The sequence below is a fragment of the Hyaena hyaena genome, unplaced genomic scaffold (assembly GCF_003009895.1).
Source record: "Hyaena hyaena isolate Hyena2069 unplaced genomic scaffold, ASM300989v1 scaffold_444, whole genome shotgun sequence".
NCBI classification, from domain to species: Eukaryota; Metazoa; Chordata; class Mammalia; order Carnivora; family Hyaenidae; genus Hyaena; species Hyaena hyaena.
In genome coordinates, this window is record NW_024081078.1 from 364646 (window position 1) to 379880 (window position 15235).

The window sequence follows — 15235 nt, forward strand, 5'->3', positions numbered from 1 at the left end:
CCAGGCTCTGAGCTGGCAGTCAGCACAGAGCCCGATGCGGGGCTCGAACCCATGAACCGCGAGATCATGACCTAAGCGAAAGTCAGACGCTTAACCGACTAAGCCACCCAGGCACCCCTGAACATATGAATTCTTTTAAATGTATATTTTTGTTAATATGTACATTTGAAAAATTTTCATACGTAGTATTGTGCTATTGCTATCATTCATGTTTGCACATTCCCTGCCTCCCTTCCCCCCCACCCAACCCTCTCTACCATCACTCTATAGGTGTGTTCCTTTTAACTATTGCATAGTACTTTGTAATGTTCATTACATTGTATCTATCCCATACTTACCCAGGGAAGAATATCCAAGTAGCCTTCACTTCCTGTCACCACCACCAACACTGTAATGAACATCGTCATATTTTCCCACTTACAGATCTGTTGGAATTGCAGTAGGCTACATACCCAGGTAAATAACTCAATTGAATACTGCCAGAAGAGAAGTAGGGAGGTCCGTACATTTTCACTAGCCTCCATCTCTCAAACGGAGAAGGCCTGAAGCCATAGGAACCCTTACAGAATCGCAGGAGTTTGGGAGATAAAGGAGACAGAGTCCACTGAGAAAACAACCTTATAGGTGTGTGAGTGTAAACTGGGGAAGATAAAAATGGGCCGGGACCTGAGACACGGAGGCAGAGGAGGGAGCCCCCTTTGTGGGGAGCCGCGGTGAGTTGAAAGGAAAAGAAAGAGCGCCTGAAAATGCTCAAAGAACTGTCCCTGTCCCTGGAGAAGAGAAAAACCTTGGCTCCGGACAGAGAGTGATCTAGTTTCCAGCTGGAGAGCTGACTTTAAGCTGGACGTCCCGGTCCCAGGCGGCACCGGGAGAAACTGCTTCTCTGCTCTCCAGCTGGATCTGGAGGGGAAGCAGCGTGGCCCGAAACTGCTCCGCTGCTCTTCCAGCTCAGATCCATCGCCAGTGGGAAAGCGGCCGGCTTGAAACTGCTCGGAAGGACTCGTTCTGCGGGTTCATATTTTGGGCAGTATCACAAAAGCTCATGGACTAAGATCTGGAAACGAGGCATGGCTTGGGACGTAGAATATGGGCCACCTTGGCTACGCCCACAGCACAGGGAGATGGGACCCAAAAGAGTGATATGCAACGCTTGATTCCAGAAGGGACTGGGGTGCCGCCATTTTTCTCCCCACAACCACCAAGGCAGGACCTCAGGGAGTGCTGTCTGACGCAGTGGAGGCTAAGACCTGTCTACACCAAACCAAGCTCATCCCCGCTAAGAGCTGCTTTTTTTTTTTTTAATCAGAGCCCGGGAAAAGACCAACATAGATGCACGCCATGATTAATAGTAGGTCAATTCTTTCATTCAGATTATTTTCCCTTGTCTCATTCATATCCCTCCCCTCTGCTGGACTGGGCACTTTGGTCATTGGCTTGCTTAAACAATCACACTAAATCCATTCTCTAGATATATATTCTACACCCCCTCCACTACCTTTCTATCTCTTTCTGGAGTAATCAGACTATACAGTTTCTCTGAGTAACATTATCTTGCTTTCTTTCTTCTCGCCTCTTACCATATTCTCCTCTTTCTCTCTCTGAATTAAGCCTTTTAGTCTTTCTGTGTGGTCATTGTCCAATTTGGCTTTCTCTCCTCCCTGTCATTTCTCTCTTTTTATATGCTTTTCCATCAGCACTGCATACGCCCTGCTCTTTATTTGTAGATGGAAATTCTGGTTTTATGTTTTTGGACTGTCCTTTGTCTTTTGGGTTCTTTTCTTTTTTCTTTTCATCTTTTCTATTTTTTAATTTTTTAATTTTTAATTTTGATTATTTTTCCTCCTTCATCTTTTTTCTTTTTCTTTCTTTTTCTTTTTTCTTTTAAGTTTGCTTTTTTGTTGGAGTTGTCTGTGCATTTGTGCGCCTTTGTTCCCTGTGTGTTTTTCTGTCTGTTTTCTTATCCAGGGCTACCTCAAGAAAAGCCAAAGTACACATGGTGGAGAGTCCCAAATACCGCTACATGAAGGGGAAAAAAAATAAACAAAAAGTCTTAACAAGAGAGACCAAGAGACACCATTTAAAGAACACTTCCTAAATAGATGGGCCCTGGACAGTCACAGAGACTTCTTTAATAGTGCAGTACTCGCAGGTGCAGAGTGCATAACAAGCTTTTAAAACTAACAAGAGACAGAAAGCTAGCCAAAATGAAGAAACAGAAGAATTCTCCTTTAAAAAGATTCCAGGAAGAAATGATAGCTAAAGAACTGCTCAAAACAGATATAAGCAACATAACTGAACAAGAATTTAGAACAAGAGTCATAAAATTAATCGCTGGGCTTGAAAAAGGCCTGGAAGACATCAGAAAAATTATTGCTACAAAGACTATGGAGCTTAAAAAGAGTTGTGATGAATTAAAAAATGCTATAAATGAGGTGCATAATAAAATGGACACGTCCAATGCACAGATAGAAGAGGCAGAGAGAATAGGTAAATTAAAAGACATAATTATAGAAAAAGAGGAAACTGAGGAAAAGAGAGATAAACAGATCCAGGAACATGAAAAGAGAGTTCGTGTTGAGTGAAGAGAGTTTAGTGATACAATCAAACGGAACAATATCCATATCATAGGAATTCCAGAAGAGGAAGAAAGAGGGAAAGGCTCTGATGGAGTCTTTGAACAAATTATAGCAGAGAACTTCCCCAACCTGGGGAAGGAAACAGACATTGAAATCCAAGAGTCACAGAGAACTCCCCTCAGACATAACTTGAATTGATCTCTGCACAACATAGCATAGTGAAACTGGCAAAATATAAGGACAAAGAGAGAATTCTGAAAGCAGCTAGGGAACAAAGGGCCCTAACATAAAAAGGGAAACTGATCAGAGTGGTGACAGACCTATCTACTGAAAGTTGGCAGGCCAGAAAGGAATGGCAGGAAATTTTCAATGTGATGAAAAGAAAAAATATACAGCCAAGAATCCACTACCCAGCAAGCCTGTCATTCAGAATGGAAAGAGAGATAAAAGTCTTCCCAAATAAACAAAAATTGAAAGAATTCGTCACCACCAAACCAGCCCTACAAGAAATCCTGAGGGGGAGTCTATGAGGGAAATGTTGCAACGAACATAAGGTACCAGAGACACCACCACAAGCATGAATACTACAAAAAACACCATGACTCTAAACCCATATTTTTCAATAATAACACTGCATGTAAATGGACTAAATTCTCTAATCAAAAGACATAGGGTACCAGAATGGATAAAAAACCAAAATCCATCTATTTGCTGTCTAAAAGAATCTCATTTTTTACCTGAGACACCTTCAGATTGAAAGTAAGGGGGATGGAAAAATATATATTATGCTACTGGAAGTCAAAGGAAAGCTGGAGTAACTATACTTATATCAGACAAACTGGACTTTAAAGTAAAAGAAGTAACAAGGGATGAAGAAGGGCATTATATAATAATTACAGGGCCTATCCATCAAGAAAAGCTAACAATTATAAATGTCTATGCACCGAATACAGAAGCGCCTATATACATAAAATAATTAATCACAAACAGGAATAATCTTATGGACAAGAATGTGCTAATAGCAGGGGACTTTAATACTCAACTTACAGTAATGGCTAGATCAAGTAGACAGAAAGTCACCACAGAAACAATGGACTTGATGACACATTGGACGAGATGGATTTGAAGATATATTTAGAATTCTACATTCTGAGGCTATGAGATTCATTTTCTAATCAAGTGCTCATGGCACATTCTCCAAGATAATTCACATAGTGGGACATAAAGCAGCCCTCAGTAAATAAAAGAATTGAGATCATACCATGCACACTTTCAGATCACAATGATATGAACCGTGAAATCAATCACAGGAAGAAGTCTGGAAAACCTCCAAAAACATGGAGGTTAAAGAACACCCTACTAAAGAACGAATGGGCCAATCAGGCAATTAGAGAAGAAATTCAAAAATATATGGAAACAAATGAAAATGAAAATACAGTAATACAAACCCTATGGGATGTGGCAAAGGCAGTCCTAAGAGGAAAATACATTTCAGTCCATGCCAATTCAAGAAATTAGAAAAAGCACAAGTACAAAATCTAATAGCGCACCTAAAGGAGCTAGAAGGAGAGCAACAAGAGCACTACAACCCCCGCTGGAGAGAGAAATAATAAAAATCAGGGCAGAAATAAATAATATAGAATCCAAAGAAAACAGTTTAACATATCAATGAAACCAAGAGTTGATTTTATTGAAAAAAATAAACAAAATTGACAAACCTCTAGCCAGGTTTCTCAAAAAGAAAAGAATGTCCATGAATGAAAATGGACTTAGTACAACCAATCCTTCAGAATACAAACAATTATCAGGGAATACTATGAAATATTATATGTCAACTGTCAACTTAGAAGAAATGGACAAATTCCTAAATGCACACTCACTACCAAAATTCACATGGGAAGAGATAGAAAATATGAACAGACCCATAACTAGTGAAGATATTTAATAGCTTCCCTGGGGAATTCTACCAGACATTTAAATCAGAGTTAATACCCATTCTTCTCAAGGTATTCCAAAAAATAGAAATCAAAGGAAAACTTCCGGACTCATTCTATGAAGCCAGCATCACTTTAATTCCAGCCAGCCAGACACCCAGCAAAAAAAGAGAACTACAGGCCAATATCCTTGATGCATACGGATGCAAAAATCCTCAACAAGATACTTGCAAATCGAATCCAACAGCACATAAAAAGAATTATCCAGCATGATCAAGTGGGATTCATTCCTGGCTTACAGGGCTGGTTCAATATTTGCAAATCAATGAATGTAATACATCACATTAACAAAAGAAAAGATAAAAACCATATGATCTGTTGATAGATGCAGAAAAAGCATTTGACAAAATACAACATCCCTTCTTAAGAACGACCTTCGAGAAAGTTGAGATAGAAGGAACTTACTTAAACATCATAAAAGCCATCTATGAGAAGCCCTCAGCTAACATCATCCTCAATGGAGAAAAACTGAGAGCTTTCCCCCTGAGATCAGGAACACGGCAGGGATGTCCACTCTCACCACTGTTGTTTAACATAGTGCTGGAAGTCTTAGCATCAGCAATAAGACAACAAAAGGAAATAAAAGACATTAGAATTGACAAAGAAGAAGTCAACCTTTCACTTTTCACAGACAAAATGATACTCTACATAGAAAGCCTGACAGACTCCACCAGAAGCCTACTAGAACTGATCCATGAAGTCAGCAAAGTTGCAGGGTACAAAATCAACGTACAGAAATCGGTTGCATTTTTATACACCAATAATGAAGCAACAGAAAGAGAAATCAAGAAACTGATCCCTTTCACAATGGCACAAAAAAACCATAAAATACCTAGGAATAAACCTAACCAAAGATATAAGAGATCTGTATGATGAAAACTTAAAAAAATGATGAAGGAAATTGAAGAAGACACAGAGAAATGGAAAAACATTCCATTCTCGTGGATCGGAAGAATAAATACTGTTAAAATGTCACGACTACCCAAAGCAATCTACAAATTTAATGAAATCCCAATCAAAATTGCACTATCATTCTTCTCAATGCTGGAAAAAAACTATCCTAAAATTTGTATGGAATCACAAAAGACCCCGAATAGCCAAAGTAATATTCAAAAAGAAAACCAAAACAGGAGACATCACCATCCCAGACTTTAGCCTCTACTACAAAGCTGTCATCATCAACACAGTATGGTGTTAGCACAAAAATAGACACATAGACCAATGGAATAGAATATTCAGAATTGGACTCCTAAATGTATGGCCAACTAATCTTTGACAAAGCGAGAAAGAGTATCCAATGGAAAAAAGACAGCCTCTTTAACAGATGGTGCTGAGAAAACTGAACAGCAGCATGCAGAAGAATGAAACCAGATAATTTTCTCACACCATATACAAAAATAAACTTAAAATTGATAAAGGACCTGAATGTGACACAGGAAACCATAAAAACCCTAGAGGAGAAATCAGGAAACAACCTCCTTGACCTCAACCGCAGCAGTTTCTTACTCGACACATCCCCAAAGGCAAGGGAATCAAGAGCAAAAATGAACTATTGGAACCTAATCAAGATAAAAAGCTTCTGCCCGGCAAAGGAAACAATCAATAAAACTAATAGGCAACCGATGGAATGGGAAAAGATAGTTGCATATCAGATAAAGGGCTAGTATCCAAAATCTATAAGGAACTCACCAAACTCCACACCTGAAAAACAAAATAATCCAGTGAAGAAATAGGCAGAAGACATGAACAGACACCTCTCCAAAGAGAACATCCAGATGGCCCACAGACACATGAAATGATACTCAATGTCCTGCAGCATCAGGGAAATGCAGATCGAAAACACACTGAGATACCACCCCACACAAGTCAGAGTGGCTAAAATGAACAAATCAAGAGACTATAGATGTTGACGAGGATGTGGAGATATGAGCACCCTCCTACACTGTTGGTGGGAATGTAAACTGGTGCAGCCCCTCTGGAAAAGTGTGGAGATTCTTCAAAAAATTAACAATAGAACTCTCCTATGACCCAGCAATAGCACTGCTAGGAATTTTCCCAAGGGACCCAGGAGTGCTGATGCATAGGGGCACATGTTCCCCAATGTTCATAGCAGCACTCTCAACAATAGCCAAAACATGGAAAGAGTCTAAGTGTCCATCAACTGACGAATGGATCAAGAAAATGTGGTTTATCTATACAATGGAATACTACATGGCAATGAGAAAGAATGAAATCTGGCCATGTGTAGCAACATGGATGGACCTTGAGGGTGTTATGCTGAACGAAATAAGTCAGGCAGAGAAAGACAGGTACCATATATTTGCACATATAGGTGGATTAGGAGGAACTTAATGGAGGACCTTGGGGGAGGAGAAGGGAAAAAATAGTTGGGTAGAGGGAGGGAGGGAAACCATCAGAGCCTCTTGAATGCTGAGAACCAACTGACGGCTGATGTGTGTAGGGGAGGGGGTAAAGGGGGTGATGGGCATGGAGGAAGGCACTTGTTGGGATGAGCACTGGATGTTATATGGAAACCAACTTGACAATCAAATATTTTTCAAAAATACATTAATTAAAGGAAAAACATTAAAAAAGACTTATCTGTAGCAAAAATTAATTCCTTTATGTTTAAAAAATTTTAATATTATGATTACATCTTGTTCACTTTTATTATTCACAGTTTATTTTTTGTTGCATATGCTAATGATTTTTGAACCTTAAGTTTTAAGAAATATTTTTGTTGACTAGTTCATATAGAAATCATAGTAATTTAGCTCTTTTCTTCTTCCTAATGTGTAATGAAAATATCTATAATACAAAACTTCTCTTCAGATGCAAAGTGAAAATACCGAGAGATGCATTGTAGAGACATTGCTCTCCTTTACTCTTCTGTCAGCCAGTCGTACTAGCACCTTTGCCATAAAAGGAAAATAATGTAATAGAAAACCAAGATAAGCCTTGCTTGCTGCTGCAGTGTCTAGAGTGGGGATTCCATATGCACTTGGTAGAAAAGAGATCCTATGAAAACCCTTTCTTCAGAGGTGAATGTTGATGTACTCTTTCAAGGCAGCTGAGAGACATGTGTGAATAGGATCTAGGGATATCTCTTCCACCCTACTTATGTCATTTTGAGTTTTTTTGATTAAAGAAGACTAAGAGGAATGGGATCCAAAGATGTAAAAGAAAGAAAAGGAATCAGGACGCCGTCCCATTGTGATTACATCTCTGTTTTCCTGATGTGGCAGTGTCAAAGGCAGGCATGTTCAGATGGGATTCTTAAACATTGCAGCCTTCACTTCCTACTCATTATTAAATTTTTGTAAATAAACTGTTTTGCATAGTCCCTGTGGTTAGAGCACACATCCAACATATGAATAATCTTTAGCTATCAACTTTCTGTGAAGATTTCTGGGACTCATTGGTTTTAGCCCAAATTGTTTTGTTGTTTGTTTGCTTTTACTTGTACAAAAGATTAAGGATATATAATTTATATATAATTTTATATAATTCAAGGTGTGTTTGCACAGTTGTCAGGGGAAATTGAGAGGCAGAAAGATGAAGCATTTTGTCAAGATTATAGGTGTTAATTACAAACATATCAAAGGGAAAAAGCCACGTCTCTTGCTCTAAGAACTAGAGCCTGCTTTCACAGTTAGGACAAGGAGTCAGTGTCAATTTGGAATATTAAAGCACTAAACCTAAAACAACAACAAGATGGAAGATTATGAAAGTGATAATATCGGGGCGCCTGGGTGGCTCTGTCGGTTAAGCGTCCGACTTTGGCTCAGGTCATGATCTCGCGGTTCGTGGGTTCGTGCCCCGCGTCGGGCTCTGTGCTGACAGCCAGCTCGGAGCCTGGAGCCTGCTTCGGAAACTGTGTCTCCCTCTCTCTCTGACCCTCCCCTGTTCACGCTGTCTTTCTCTCTCGGAAATAAATTAAAAAAAAAAAAAAGTGACAATATCATACTTGTCCAATCTTATTTGACTTCTCTAAGTTTCCATGCCTGACTCCACAAAAACACTCAGTATCACATAAACAAATTCACCCTATACTCATGATTCAGTCTTTGTTCTGAAATTTCTCCTTAGCTAATTTTTAAAGCCGAATACTTTCCTGATGCTCCTGGCCACCAACTATGATGGGTTTTTTCTTGTTTTCTGCCTACAGCTTTTCTTTGGATTCACTTCTCAATATCTTTGTCATTTTGTTTTTTACCCCACTGTTCCATCGGTCACCTCAGAGATTTAATCTTAGTTAAATTCGCCTCAGCACCTTTTTACACTGAACCTGCCATAAAGAAAGATGCTTCAGTGGGTCTTGTGCTAGATATTCAGAAGGAATCAGATAATTTAAAAAACTTAAGATTTTTAAAACTTTATTTTATTTATTTTTGAGACAGTGAGAGAGAGCATGAGTAGGGGAAGAGATGTGAGTAGGGGAGAGAGAGTCCCAGGCAGGCCCACACTTAGCCCAGAGTCCAACATGGGGCTCAATCTCACGACTGTGAGATTGTGACCAGAGCCGCAATCTAGAGTCCAACACTTAACCGACTGAACTACCCAGGTGTCCACCTTTATTAAGGGCTTAAAAGATTGGTAAAAGATTTTAACAGACACTTCAATGAAGAAGACTTTTGAGTGAGCAATAAACACATGAAAAGGTGCTCAACAAGAGTATTCAATAGGAAAAGACAAAAGTAAAACCACAATGTAATACCAAGCTCTACCCATTACAATGGCTAAATTAAAAAAACTGACAATACCAAGTGTTAGCAACGATGAAAAGCAAACAGAGTTCTCATATACTGCTGATGAATAATATGATATAACCATTTGGAACACAATTTGACAATTTTATATAAAGTTAACTAATAGTTACAGTAACATCCATAACTCCACTCCTAGTTAATGTTCAGATTTGACTGTGGTGGTGGTTACATGGGTGTAAATGTTTGCCAAAACTCATCAAAATGTACACTTAAAATAGGGTTGTTTTGTTGTATATAAGTCATACCTCAATAAATTGATTAAAAATGAAATAAAATTTAGTGGCAACGCCTCAAAGAAAAACTTTAATTAAGAAGTCACAGGACTTTGGGGCAGTTTATAAAAGATGTCATATGTACAATAAGCTAGGCTCTACTTTAGCCAAAGCATGTTGTCTTTGAAAAGTGAAATCAATATCATTCCTTATATGATAATTCTGTTTTAGGAATTATTCAAGGCACTGTGTGACCATTGTCATGTTAAATGATCAAAATATCCCTGTGAAGTGGATATTATTAGCCTCATTTTAAAGAGAGTGTATTTTAGGTGGGACAGATATTTTGAAAAGGATTTGTTTAGACAAAGGATATAACTGGAGCATAGAAATCCTGATACTATATGTCCATACAATAATTAGTACATTCTCCTATTCTCCATGTAAATAGAAAAATGATTGATGAAACCACTTGAACAAATCATTTATATTCTTCAGTAACATTGTTCACATCTAACTAGAGTAAAGCTATTGCAAAATATAAAGTATTTTTATTATTATAGTTTGACTAATTCTTTTACTGATTGAGATTTAGTACATTCATTATATTTTATAATGTTTTTAAGAATCATTTTTGAAATTTATTTTATTATGATTAAAATTTAATTAATTATGAGATTTATCCCCAATAAATTTTTAAGTGTACAGTACATTATTGTTGACTATTGGTACAATGTCTATAGCAGATCTCTAAAGCTTATTTACCTTACTTAACTAAACCTTTATGCCTACTGATTAGCAAATCCCCATTTCCCCATCTTTCAATCCTGGCAACCCCCGTTTCAGTCTCTGATTCAATGATTTTGACTACTTTGATACTTTATGTAAATGGAGTCATGCAGTATTTGCCTTTTGTAGCTAGTTTATTTTACCTACCACAATATCTTCAAGGTTCATTCAAATTGTCACTTTACAGAATTCCTTTTTTTAAAAAAAAAAATAGTATACCCTTGTATGTATATACAATATTTTCTTTATCTATTTATTTGCTGGTAGACATTTAGGTTGTTTTCACATCTTGACTATTGTGAACTGTGCTGTTGTGAACATGGATGTGCCAGTATCTCTTTGACATCCTGATTTCAATTCTGTGGCTAAATACCCAGAAGTAGAATTGCTGGATCATATAGTAGTTCTATTTTTTTTTTTTTTTACATTTATTTATTTGAGAGAGACAGAGCACAAAGGAGCCAGGGACAGAGAAAGAGGGCGAGAGAGAGAGAATTCCAAGCGGGTACCATACTGCTAGCACAGAGCATGATGTGGGGCTCAAACCCATGAAGCTGCAAGATCATGACCTGAGCCAAAACCAAGAGTTGAATGCTGAACTGACTGAGCCACCCAGACAGGCCTAATAATTCTATTTCTGATTTTTGAGGAAACCTCATGCTGTTTCCCCCAGCAGCTGCACCATTTTGCATTCCCGCCAACAATGTGCAAAGGTTCCAATATCTCTATATCCCTGCCATCCTCATCTTTGTTTCTTTGATAATGGTCACTGACAATTTTGAGGTCATATCTCATTATTGTTTTTATTTGTGATGTTGAACTTTTTTTTAATGCTTAAGGGCCATTTGTACATCTTCCCTGGAGAAAAGTCTGTTACAGTCCTTTGCCCATTTTTAAAAGATTTTGCTATTGAGTTGTATTAGTGCCGTATATATTTTGAAGATTAATCCCTTTTCAGATATGTGATTGGAAAATATTTTTCCCATTCCATAGGTTGCCTTTCCATTCTGTTGATTGTTTCCTTTGCTGTGTAAAAGCTGTCTGGTTTGATGAGGCCCCAACTGTATAATATTCCTTTTGTTGCCTGTGCTTTTGATGTTGTATCCGTGAAATCATTACCAAGACCAATGTCACAAAGCTTTTATTTTATGTTTTCTGCTAAGAGTTTTACAGCTTCAAGTCTTATATTTGAAATTTTTCATCCATTTTGAGTTTTGTGCATGTGTGTGTTTGATGTTAGGGAGGTTCAATTTCTTTCTTTTACATATGGATATATAGTTTCTCAACACCATTTGTTGAGAAGACTATTCTGTCCCCATTGTGGATTCTTGGAACTCTGGTCCAAGATCAGTCATGGATTGGATTTATTTCTGGGCTCTTTATCTAGTCAATACTACATTGTTTTGATTACTGTGGCTGTAAAATAGATTTTGAAATCAGGAAGTGTGATGTCTCCAGCTATGTTCTTGCTCAGGATTGGTTTAGCTATCTGAGGTCTTTTGTGGTTCCATATAAACTGTAGATTTTTTTTCTATTAAATTGCTACTGGAATGTTGATAGAGACTGCATTGTATCTATAGATTACTTTGAGTATTATAGACACTTTAACAATATTAAGTCTTCCAACTCATAAACATGGATGTGTTTCATCTGTGTGTTTAATTTCTTTCATTAATGTTTTATTATTTTCAGGGTATACTTTGGAATGTTAACTAAAGTGGCTAAATATACAATAATTGAGTCTCAGGGTTATAGAAGTAATTTTAAAATTAACTTAAAACAATTTAAGGATTTCTTATTTTTGGAAAAAAAGGTAAAGTTTTATAAACTTGTTTTTCTTTTCTCAGACCCATGAAGGCCTTAAGGTCTCTTAGTTAAGAAATACCATCTTTGGAAAAAAATTTAAAAAGAAATACCATCTTCGAGGTGCCTGTGTGGCTCAGTTGGTTAAGTGTCTGCATTTTGATTTCTGCTTACATCATGAGTTCATGAGATAGAGTTCCACATCCCCCAGACCCCATGCTAACAACATGGAGACTGCCTGAGATTCTCTCTCTTCCTTTCTCTCTCTCCCTCCCCTGGCCAAAATAAGTAAGTAAACATAAAAAAAAAAAGAAAGAAAGAAGAAAGAAAGAAAGGAAAGAAAGGAAAGAAAGGAAGAAAGGAAGAAAGGAAGAAAGGAAGAAAGGAAGGAAGGAAGAAAGAAAGAAAGAAAGAAAGAAAGAAAGAAAGAAAGAAAGAAAGAAAGAAAGAAAGAAAGAAAAAGAAAGAAAGAAAGAGAAAGAAAGAAAGAAAGAAAGAAAGAAAGAAAGAAAGAAAGAAAGAAAGAAAAGAAAGACCATCTTCTTGGCACAGATTTGTTTTGAGCATAAGCAAATATTTTTTACCTATTTTTTGAATTCTTGTTATAAGTTTATTTAAAAAGAGGTTTAGTATAACAAGCATCAAGTTAATAGATAATATAGGAGGAGACAATTCCCAGAGGTCTCGATATCACAATATTTTGAATGCTCTTGCTTATACTTGAGTTGCTAAGCATATAAAACTGTCTTTGATCCTGTTTCTGGAGTCTGATAGCATCATATGTTCAGTAATCTACTTTTCTGGGTTTTATAGGTCAAGATTAGCTCTTTGGGGAATCAGTGATTCCCATATAACCCTCATTTTGTTTTTGCTTAGCTCTTGCATCATTCTGATCTTTACTTGCCAACTTAAAAGAGGAAAATAGAAAAAATAATCTTTATTCAACTTTTGACTTTAATTTTCATTATGATTTAATTTTTCATTTTTTATGTTTCTTTTTTAGAGAGTGTGGAACTCATCTTCAGTTTATCTACCTTTTAAAGGCTCCCCCATCTTTCCACATAGGTATTTCTCCCCTCTCTTTAAAATTTTTTTAAACATTTATTCAATGTTTCAGAGACAAAGAGCACAAGGAGGGAGACAGAGAATCTGTCAGAGAGATTCTCAGAGATGCCTCAGAGAGAGAGGGAGACACAGAATCTAAAGCAGGCTCCAGGCTCTGAGCTGTCAGCACATAGCCCAATACAGGGCTCAAACCCATGAACCATGAAATCATGACCTGAGCTGAAGTCAAATGCTTAAATGACTGAGCCACCCAGGTACCCCTCTCCCCTCTCTTTTTAAATCCCAGTATAACTAAATAATAAAAATCAAGTCCCTGTTTCAGTGACATGACAACTATAAGAAAGACATAATTGCAAATGTTATATATCAAAAGTAGTCCTAGTTTCATGTTAAATACTTCTAATCTTTCATTTCTCTTACCTATAGGTCTCCATTCATAGCAATAGCAGAAATGAAAAGGATAAGATGAAAAATAAAATGTTTCATGAAACATGAGCTAATAATTTCAGTGTACTCTTAATGAGCTATGGCTTTTCCATAGTTTCCAAGAGCTCAGCCCATACATTATTATCACTTAACCATTTTATTCTGAGATCACTATGCCTGCTGCTTTACTGGATAGATGAGATGAGAAGACTACCCTACCATCAGAGCAAATGAAAGACAAAAATGAGGACATTATAGATGTTTGTTTGCAGTCACTGTTTCTTTGTGGAAGATAGGATTCATTAGAAGAGAAATGTAAATTTCTTATTTCCATGTTTGGAACACTTGATTATCAATTTGTAGGATCTGAATGTATAGAACTTGTTTTTTTTTTCCTGAAAACTCATAGCTTGCAAGATTTTTGCCAGATTACCAGAGGTAACATAATAATATATCTCATAGTTAAACAATTTCTGTTTCACATACCAGGTTCCTCTTAGGGCCAACTGCAGTATATTGATTGATTTGTCACTCCTGCAGGTGACTAGAATCTGAACAACAGAATTCCAGGCATCCTGTAATTTAGGTATTTGTTGTCTGTATTCCTATTACCTAATTTTGAGTTTAGTACTCTCCTTTGTTGGCTAATTGGACCTGTGTTTTAGTAGATGGAGCTATAATGTCAGCACTTAAGTATAATGTCAGCACCTCACACTTTTCCAGTGATATATCCTTGGATGTCCCTGTTTACAAATTATTTCCAAGTTGAGAATCAAGAAAATAAAATATTTTCCTAAAATTACAAAAAATGATGATCACAATTGGAAAAAATATATAATGTTAACTACATTGATACATATTCATGTGAACAATGACTAGAAAGTTAAAGACAATGATGAAAAAGATATTAGGATGGTGAGATATTAATAATGAAAAACTATTTAACTTTCTTGTTATATTCTTTTCATGGAGATGTTAACCAGTAAAGTAAGACTTACTAGTGAGACTGTACTCATCTTCAGAAATTGTAACTGGATTTGATACTTGTTACTCAGAGTGAATGGAGCAAGCAGTTATTTTTTATAACTCTTGATTGTTTAGCCATAAGAACACTAGAGGTCACTGTAGCTAGTCTTTGTGTCACTATTTCAATGATTTTGTTAAATTACTAGCAATTTTCTGTTTATTAGATAATGGAATTTTAAAAAGGAATCCCATCTTCCTGATGTGATAGATTTGTTTATATATCTTTATATTTTGATGTTCTTAGTTAACTCTGCCTCTATTTTTTATTCTGTTTTGAAAAGCAAATGCAGTAAAACCATGGATTAAGAGTAACTTGTTCTGTGAGTGTACCACAAGATGAATATACATTTCTAATAAATTTTAACTTGATAAATGAGTGATGTCTTGCAATTCGAGCAGTACGTGTTGCCAAATGTCACATGACCACAACTGAGCCAATTGTTCTTGAAATTCCCTTTGATATACAAGTGCTTTGGATTACAAGCATGTTTCCAGGATGAATTATGCTCACAAGCCAAGGTTTTACTGTAATTTTAAAAAGGGAATCATACAGGACAGTTGAGAAATGCATATGT